General features: G+C 45.5%; 1 long non-coding RNA gene across 1 annotated transcript in view; it reads left to right on the top strand.

Moving 5' to 3' along the window:
• Window positions 1-7,327: 7,327 nt before the first annotated feature.
• The window catches only part of LOC109972428 (uncharacterized), a 19,748-nt gene continuing 16,977 nt past the window's right edge, over window positions 7,328-10,098 (top strand). The window contains exon 1 of the long non-coding RNA XR_002276687.1: window positions 7,328-7,570. This is a non-coding gene — a long non-coding RNA (uncharacterized LOC109972428). The remainder of the gene's footprint in view (window positions 7,571-10,098) is intronic.

The following is a 10,098-nucleotide window of genomic DNA, read 5'->3' as shown; positions in this document are numbered from 1 at the left end:
ATGTTAAGGCTGAAGTGTTGCATTGAATTGCATACAGTTGTACAGGTGTACCTAATAAAGTGGCCAGTCACATTGCTTGTAAATTATAAGCAAGTTTAATAAAGGTCATTTGCTTGTCACCAATCGTTCCTGACCTTTGACCTTGAACAGAAACCTGATTCTGACCTTTGAGTCTTAAGTTTGAGGAACCCTGTATCCAGGAGATCCAGAGGGAAGGTGAGGCGGAGCTAAACACGTGTGCATGTCTGTGCAGCTTGTTCACAATCCTCTTGGTTACACACATACAGAAGCTCAGTGCAGATGAGGATGGTCACTGCTCCTCATGCAGTTCTTTCCATTGACCTGTAGATGGCGCCAGAGCCACACAGCTGCACCCCATTACATACTGATACACACCCGCAGATACAAAAGAGCCAGGCCTGCTCCAGATTATCTTCTGGTAACTGCAGATGTAGGTCAGCTTCATAACAAACTTAGTGTGTCATTGTAAACTGTTGTGTTTCTGAGTTATGAAAGGAGCAGCGCTCTGCTCTGTGCTGCAGAAGGTTGTGTCAGGATGTGCGTCTGTGGATGCTGTGGTGTGTGTTGTCTGGAGAGTCTGTGTTTCCATCTCTGGGGTAGAAACCCAGATGTCAGGACGTCTGTCATTTCTATGTGTGTGCAGCTATGTTTAAAAACGTGGCCCCTGGTTCTTATCTACATTAGCACAGTTGTTGTACAGTCTCCGGCTCTGAGCAGGGAGGCGCTTCATTATGTAACTGACACACGTCTGTGAGCTGTGAGCCCACCCGTCTTCTTCCACACTGCTGCCCTATTGGCTGGGTGCACCGTCCACTCCCCTCGTAGCCGTCTCTCACTGGTTAGACACACTTCATCCTCTGTTTTTAATGTGGCCCAGATCAAGTTCGACCCAGATTCTCCTCCCTCTGACCTACTCACACACGAGCCGATCCCAGTATATTCCACATGTTATGAGGATGACTGGACAGGCTTGGGTGTGACAGCTTCATGAAAGCAGAGGACTGTAGCATGCAGGCCGCTGCAGAGGTGCCACATTATATATATATATATTGTTTTTCACTATTCTTTTTAGGCTTAAATTTCATTTACAGCAGGAAATATTTATATTTTGCCGCTAAAACCAGCCAGTGTTGCACAGTTTTGCATGAAAAGTAACAAAAATAGTCTTAGTCTAATAGCTGCAGATTTTCTTCTGAGGGACTAATCAATTCAGCAGCTAATCACTGCAGCTCTAAAAGTAATTAATCATCCATCCATTGAGCTGATTATGCAGGTCCAGGTCACATTAATTGATTATCATTAGGGATTATTGTCATATACACCTGGGAAGGAGCCACCCGCCGAGTGGAGAGCTGAGGTGTGAATGAAGACAAGGTGGGAGTGTAGGGCCCCAGGGGAAGGAGGGTTAGGAGGGGTAGGAGGGTTAGGAGGGCGGTGAAGGAGATGGAGGACAGGTTAAAACAAGAAGCACGGGATGGAAGAGTGAGTGAGATTAAAGTAGCTAAACCTGCACTTTCCCCACATTTTATTTGTTCACGTTGTCATGGTCTCGCTGCCATTTGCCCAGAAGAGAAAGTTGTGGGTGTCTCTTTGACCTTTGTCACATTTCACTCACACTCACATGCATATAAATGAGAGTGTGCAGGGCGTGGGCGGGGAAGCCTCGCCGTGCAAAGTTTGACGTCACTGGCTGTATTTTTAGCCTCGCTATAAAAGCTCAGGTGTGCTCCAGCTTTTCAGCAGTTTGTCGAACAGGTCCCAGACGCCCTGTCACTCTGGGCTCCCGCGGCCCCTCTGCCTCCCCCCTGGGTTGCCACTAGGGGGGGAGCTTTCACCACTCTGCGGCTTCTCACTGGTTGTCTCTGTCTTTGTGTGATCTGACTGTTGAATCAGATCCTGAACTCCTCCTCCTCTTCTGTAAGACCAGCATTTAACTGAAATCATACACCAAAGAGAGTTTTCACCTTAGACTCGTGCACTCCCATGATTGTCTACTCACTCCTGCTTGGACACTCCCACATAAATCAAATGCTAAAAAAATATATTTAATCTATTTTTCATCAGGTTCATGTTTGATTAGGATCAGAAAAAGACTCTTCCCTTTGCTTGAACTGACTCCACAATTTGTCTCTAAAGGTCCGTGTGTGCCTTTAGAGGGCCCTCTGAGTTACGGTCCAAACCGCTCCAAATGCCAGTGAATAATCTGGCTTCGGTTCCACAGCCTCTGGCTGACCTTGTACACACACAGCTGTCTCAGTGAATACTGTGAGAGCACAAGCCTCGCATAAAAAATATAAAACCCACATCGCGGTTTAAAGGTGTGCAAGGGCACCAGATGTTAAAGGTCCTTTTCCATCTGAGGTTAACGGTATGGACGTCCTGTGCTGCGTCAGCTGCCATTTGGACCGCTCCAAATGCCAGTGAATAATCTGGCTTCGGTTCCACAGCCTCTGGCTGACCTTGTACACACACAGCTGTCTCAGTGAATACTGTGAGAGCACAAGCCTCGCATAAAAAATATAAAACCCACATCGCGGTTTAAAGGTGTGCAAGGGCGCCAGATGTTAAAGGTCTACTTCCATCTGAGGTTAACGGTATGGATGTCCTGTGCTGCGTCAGCTGCCATTTGACGTTCAATATTACATGAGCACTTCAAACCTTCGTGGTGACACCTCTTAGCTAAGGGTTAGCGATGGATGTGTGTGCAGTGAAGACGCCGACCCCACACGTCTTTAGTCAAACGTGTTGGGGCTGACACAATGAAGGATGGAGGCTGGAGGATGGAGTTGCTGTTTCTAGGCAACTGAGCGCCAAGAAAATCAGACTCTCACTGCAGTCACGCACACACATTTGCAGGGAGAGCCACACCTAGCCGTGTCTGTGCAAGTCCCTGCAGTGGCAGCACCAGCAGCATATAGAGCATATAGACCTGGTGCAAGGGCACCACAGTGGTGTTTATGTGCGAGGGGGAACGTGTTACTTCACCACTTTAATCTACTGGTCTGAGGACTGAACCGGTGACCTTCCCTTAGGTCACCGCTCCATGTAAGGTTGGTCTCAAACATGCTTTGATGGGATTCTCTGAAGCATTGTGGTTATTTTTGGTGACAGAGAATCTTGTTGAACCCTCAAACAATACACATTCACTAAACAGTGGAAAATAAAAAGGTCATTCCTATCGCCAGCTGTTTTCACTTCTGTCTCCAAGTCGATGGGTCACCAGTGATTTTTCTGTTTCTCTCTTATTTGAATTTTTATCATGTTTTTGTTGATGTTGTTCACTAAACATTTTCTAAGAGCATCTTGTACCGTTGGCTTCAGATTTCAAACTGTTTTTGTCATCAAAGACGCACTGATATTAGTTCATTGATCGGACGCCCAGGTGCTGTCTGTAGTGTCCCCACAAGACAGTGGACAAACAACAGAGCGCCTGTTTATCAGGACGGTTTTGTTCCCACGAACCTTTTGACTCATTGAGTGCCTTTTTGTCTCAGTGCCTGTTCACTTCTCAGTTTTCTTGCTCTCCTCACTCAGAGAGGATGCTGGGTAAACAGCTCAGCTTCCCGGACACCACTCCAGGATGTGGAAAGGAAGACTGCGTCCTCTGGCCCTGCAGGACCGACCATCAGTACTTCCTGTTTTGAGCTGTTCACAGATCTTCTTACTTCCTGGTGCTGAAAGAGACAGGAAGTGGCCTGGTGGGCAGATCAGTGGATCAGGGTCTGAGCAGGACTGACTGATGATTATAGCAGCACATAAACAAAAAGTGCACTCCAGAGTTCAGGGTTTGTTCATGTGCACAGCTGATAGAGAACAGGGAGGGACCCCGGTGGACCTGGATACCGTTGCCTTCATCTGTAAACGGTTGTTCAGAGTAGAGCTATGGAAACAAGTATTATTTTTACATCAAGACGTTTAGAATTCAAATCTCTGTATTCCCTGCAATAAAGGTATTCCTCACTACAGGGCTTTCCCTTCCACAGACAGGCTCAGGCGCAGCGTCAAAGCCGACCAGATGTATAAAGGTGACATATCAGAATGAATGTAAAAACAACAGCGAGTTATACATGTTGAAAAATAACAAAGAGGTGACTTGAGCTCAAAGTGAAACATAAGCTGGCGATAGGAATGACCTGTCAATCAACGGTCAACGTTTGGATGAATGTCTGTTTGGTGGGTAATCAACGGTCAACGTTTGGATGAATGTTTGGTGGGCGGCATCACCGAGCTAATCAAACAGCTGAATGTAGGTAATAATACCAATAATCAATACAGTTTGCCTCCACAATGAACACATGAAGTAAACTAAAACTTAGCTAGAGAGTAATTCTTGTGACCTCAAACTGTTTCATGGAGGTCTTGCACATGCACGGTTATATCTTGCTTACTTTAGACATAAAATTATGGCAAGCGTTCCCTCTGGACCGATGGAGACTTTTAAGTCATTCTTTAAGCCACTTCTGCTGTTTTCTTTCTGTGATAGTATTCAAACATTTGTGTGCATTTGTCAGATTTAGTTTAAAACTACCTGGTCATTCAGCCACTAAGTCAGTAAAGTGCAGTTGGTGCACATCCAGTGCCAGGTTCTGTCAGTGGTCCACACTCTCAGAGATGTTCACTAACTCTCCCTTTGACTCCATGAACGCCCACAGTGACCTGGCCACAGTATCACTGGCAACCAGAAGCAGCAATTAGTCCCTGAGCTGTTAATGAGCTGGAGCAGCTCCAGCAGATCCAGCCAAGAGCCGGTCGCGACAGCAGCGCCAAGAGATGGATAAATCCTGGGACCAGTGGAGGGTCGGTCAGAGGGGTCGGCTGCATTCCGCCCTGTGTAGCTCTTCCTTGTCAAGAATGAAAAAGAAGGAAGGCCCACTAGCTTTCCAACACCCGCTTCTCTAAGGGCCGACTACACTCCCACCCACCAGATGAGATCTGACCTCTCTGGAGACACTTTTCTCCAGGCCGAGACACAACAATCCTGCAGCCAAGCCGCTGCTTGTTGTGCATTACAAGCTTAAGTCTTGGCTTCAGAGGCTGCACAGATAGCACGTGGAGGCTATGTACTGTTCATGTAGTACAGGTAACATCATTATTTCTCTGTCCTTTCCGATGCAGATTTCCTTTCTTCCATGCCGCTTCCACAATCAAGTCCTGGTCCTGGAATTTTAAAAACTGAACAATTAGGTCAGGGTAAGGCAGACTGAGTGAGTCTTGTTTGGTTGAGGGTACCTGTCTATCTCGGGTCCAGATGGAAAGGTTACTCCAGAGGGAAGCCAGAGTGTCACATCCTCTGCAACCCTGGAAAACCGCTGAAGCCAGAGTGTCACATCCTCTGCAACCCTCTGGAAAACCGATGACGTGAAGATTAGTATGATGATGTCTGTTCTCCAGATCGTCCATCTTCTCTCAAAGCAACTCAACTTCTTTCTTGGAGGCCGAGGGGTCTGCTTTCAAAGTCTTCTCCAAATCGTACATAAAGTCCACTTGCGGTTCTGAAAGATGGGCTGCCAGTCCAGCCAGTTTTGCATCCAGGGAATTTGTTGCCGTCTGACTAAGAGTAAGTTGTTGTAGTGTTTAACAAAGCATGAATCTGAGTGGTTTCAGCAGCTGTGTCGGTGGGCCCACCTGCTAAAGGCGGCAATGTCAACACCCAGGATCGACCTGTTTTTAAGCCATTCAAGACAATCGAAGTGAGGCTAACAGCGCTGTTTTGAAACATCAGTCACATGACCTTGCAGTTCAGCTTTTTGTCCTGAGTCTGTGCACAGCCACTGTTTTGAAACGTTTCGAAACACTGGTTGTTTCAGATGCATCAAAACTGTTTTGGAGATTCGATATTGCCCTGGCGAGTGTTGGCATCCTGTTCTTCAGTTGTTTGACTGGGACTACTGGACGTTGCTGGGACATTGTACTTTGGGCTTCTTGTATCGGACATGTTATTTCACTATAATTAATTTACCTTGAAGTTACATAGATAAATAGGCTAATGTCTCAAAAAGGATTTGATTTATTTCGGCAGTTCCACCATGAAACATGTCTAGGCAGCCATGTTAAGATCATGTGATCAGTAGCACAGTTTCCTGATGAAGTTTTGTGTCCACGTGTCCCTGAGATTCTCCTTCATATGAATGTTCACCTCACTTCTATATGATCAGGACGCTCATACCTGAAGAAAAGTGTTTTTATGATGTCTGCCGGTGTCTGTGTCAGACCACCAAGGCTCCCTCCTGCAGAAAAAGGGGCTGACTCATGATTAATGAGCCCTGGGGCGAAGCACCAATCACATGATGGAGTGGTGGTTTTCCACCAATCCTGGCACAGTGACAGCCAGGCTTTGTGGTGTTACTGAGAGAGTGGACTCCTTTGTTCAGCCAAGTGTGCTGCAAGTGTGACAAATCACTTTGCTACACACACACACACACACACAGCCCATATATGCAGACTCTAAAAGTAGCATGGCGACCCCCCAGTGTAGCCCGGGGCTCCTAATGGTCTGGTCACGGGTGAGATGAGACAGACTGTTCGAGTCTGGCACCAGCCAAGCCGTCATGTCAACTAAGATGTACTGACAGTTGTCAGTTTATTAGGAACACCTAGTTGAAACTATGTAATGATGTTAACTGTCATTCTAAAACATAAACATTATGCACATGAAGAAAACTAAATGAAGTACTTAAGGTCCAGTAGAGATATACAAATATAAAGTAAGCAAGATGAAGGAAAAGTAATACTACCGTGAGACAAGGTGGCCAAGCAGGCTAACATTGCAGCATGCCTTGATGTAGCAACAAATAATATGTGGGGTGGCTCAGGGGGTAGAGCGGAAGTTCGATTCCCTTGGACAAGACACTGAACCCCAAGTTGCTCCCGATGGCCTGAGCAGCACCTTTTAGGACCAGAGACAAATTCCCTGTGTGTGTGTAACATACTTGGCCGATAAAAGTGATTATCGATGATCAAACTGCAGAAATAATTGATCTCAGTTGCAGCAGTATCCTGAGATGGAGTGGTGGTACATAATAGCAGTAATTATTCAGTGTGATGTGATTTATCAGGCTCATAGCACCTGGAGGAGGCTGTGTCCGGCCTCCTGCCTGGTCAGTTGGAAGGGTGGGTAAAACCCACCTGTCCCCTGGTTTGTAGGTTGCAGCCTTCGAGCCTGGGGAGTCCTAAAGTCAGTTTGACCTGCTACACTACAGGAAGGCGATGCTGTTCTGTTTGTGTTCAGACTGTTTCAGAGAGGTGTTGATCCAATTCCATTATACATCCATGGTTTAGCCTCTTATCACCAGATGGCCACCAGATGGCACTACTTCAGGGTTTGTTTGGTAAACAGAGACACGTGGTGTTGCTGTAAACAACATTTTAAAGTATTAGAAGCACAGTTTGTACAAGTGACGCCTGAACTCATCTAGTTAAAACTCGGTTTGTCCGCCGTGAACCAGGACTTTATAATGGACATTATGAACGAGTCGCACAGAGCAGATACCGGGTCTTACTCTGGGTTGTTAACCGGTTGTTAACCGGGACCTAGCACGCACTGGAACGGGTGAGTTAAGCTTTCTGCTGTCAAACTACTCTTTGTTCTGACATGCCTCCACAAACATACGGTCTTAATTTATGATTTTCATGCTGTTTAGTTGTGTCTGAAATGAAATAAGGCCTCAACTCAGATGCGGCTAGCTTGTTAGCATCCGTTTGCGTCATCCCTGGAGCTTGTCCGCGGTGATTTGTGACTCGTAACCTCAGTAAAATTTGGTTTTCCTTACGACCTAGTCCTCACGTTGTGTTTGTGAAACGGTGGCCGGTGTGTCGTCCAGTGTAAAGCCAAGATTTTGAGCTGTTCAGTGGGCTACCTGACATGCTAATCGGCTTATCGGGCGCAGACAGCAGCGCGTAAACGTCCACAACTGCGCCTTTCCAGCGGTTTTACGCACACACAGTAGAAGCCCTGTTTTTTGAGTTAACGTAACTGTGTCCTTTCACGGACGCATTTCAGCTGACATGGTTAAAATGTTTTATGTAACTAGAAATATAAATGATCCACCACTAATTATGAGCAAACATTGGTGGTTAATGGTCGGTTATGTTACATCTTAATTTATAAATGGATCAATATGAAAACTGATTGGCCAGGTAGTATCTAAAAGCAGATTCCTGTCTAGATATTTTATCTGCTAACAGTTTCTTGACTGAGTAAACTGTCACAGTATGTTAGAAAACACAAGTATATATATATTGTGATAGAAGCTTTAATTCATATCCACATTTCCATTATACTATTCTAGTGTTTATGCAGTAAGTAAAGGACCTCAGACTGTTGTTGTATACAGAGTGTGTCATACAGATAAACTGGTCTCGCCTTAGTATAATAACAGCATCACTGCTCCATGTGCTCAGCTTCGTTCCTGATGCTCTGACTGGGCTCTGATCAGGTCACTTCTGCTCTGCAGTCCTGAAAGTTGGAGCCCAACATGAGCCAACACCCGAGAGCCTGCAGCTTCCTGTTATTCTGTATTAATATTGCTGTGAGAGCGAGTGTGACTGTGACTGTACAATAAGCTCTGTATTCTTTGCTTTGCTGCGTGTGTTTGTGCACATTGAAGTCCTCCGCTGGCTTGTCCACAGGGACCGCTGATGTTTGGCAGCATTTGTTCCCCAGACAATTTGTGCTGCTTCACTTCCTCTGGCTTTGTTTGTGTCTGTTATTGTTTGTGTGTGTCCTTAATGATTGTGTATATTTTTAATGAGTGTGAGCTTTCACAGCCGTGACCTCAGTACAGCGTTTGAAATATGTTTCATGTCTGACTAATATATGCTCATCACAGGTCTGTTGTGGCTTTTACTCTACATTAATTTTTCCTTTTCCATGTTTTTTTGTTTTCATTTAAAAGTAGATTACATAAGATTTTCCATAGTGTTGATGACACTGCTGCCTCCAGCCTCCTGTTGTTATTCCAGCTTCTCCACCCTGTGTTGTCAAAGTACGGTCTGTAAATCAGCCCCGCCTGCCGCCTAGCCAAGGTTAGAAGAAGGGTTTTTCCAGCCAGTAGTCATGTCAAACAGCCATGGAGGAGCTCTGGGCGGCTAAAAGTCTGAACCAGCAGCTGCCAGAGTGAAGAGGTGGCGTCTTTAGCACAGAGACAGTGGGACAAAGAAAGATCAACAACCAGGGTTAACATGGGTTTGGCTGTTTGACATGGAGAGGGTTAAAAGCAGCCAGAGGACTCAGACTGGATCCAGATGTGGCCTTCTTCAAACGGCCACTTGAGGCAGGTTCCACAAGGCAGTCAGCTTCCATAGACACACGGGTTAAAATGCCCAAATTTAGAGCAGGAATAAACTGTCTATGGTGTCAGTTAGTCTGGTCTCACTAGACCCTCAAGGCTGAAAGGAGATCATCTTGATTTCCTGATCCATCAAACTTACTGCCTAAGGCTGTGAAGTCTTTATTTCCACATAATATTCACATCTTATGATGGAAATCTGATGTTTGGTTTCTTCCGGTTGGTTTGAACTGATCCCTGCTGCAACATGTTGGCGGCAGAGACACATTTCACAAGCCGGATGAATCATCTGCATGTTTGTATCTACTATGAGCTCAGTAGCAGCCTCACAGAGCTGCTAGCATGGCCTTTATCCTGCACTGTAGACGTGTAGATATGCCAGAAGTGCCCTCTCTGTCTCAAAGTGCTATTCATCCTGCACAGACCTGAGTAGCTCCTTCACATCCCCTAGAGAGATTACTGGCTGACATGCTGACCCACTGCCTGCCTGCCCTCACCATTGATGGAATTAGATTTGACAAGAGCGAGGAGGGTGGTCTGATCAGAATCTCATATCCTGATATAGGTCATTTCATAATGATGGGTCACGACACATTTTCTTATACATTCAGTGAATAAATGACCACAAAGAAAGGCTTCTTTCTTAATGCATGTTGAATGATATGACAAATAAAAGGTACTTATACTTTTATATATAAATTACAATAGAAAAGGTAAATAAAAACTTTTCAACTATAGTTTCAGATAAAATAGGTCTAAAATCGTCTGCAGAGGATTGGCTGGGGAAAAT

This window comes from Monopterus albus, unplaced genomic scaffold, assembly GCF_001952655.1.
Source record: "Monopterus albus unplaced genomic scaffold, M_albus_1.0 scaffold256.1, whole genome shotgun sequence".
Lineage (NCBI taxonomy): Eukaryota > Metazoa > Chordata > Actinopteri > Synbranchiformes > Synbranchidae > Monopterus > Monopterus albus.
This window is presented reverse-complemented; position numbering and strand designations above follow the sequence as displayed.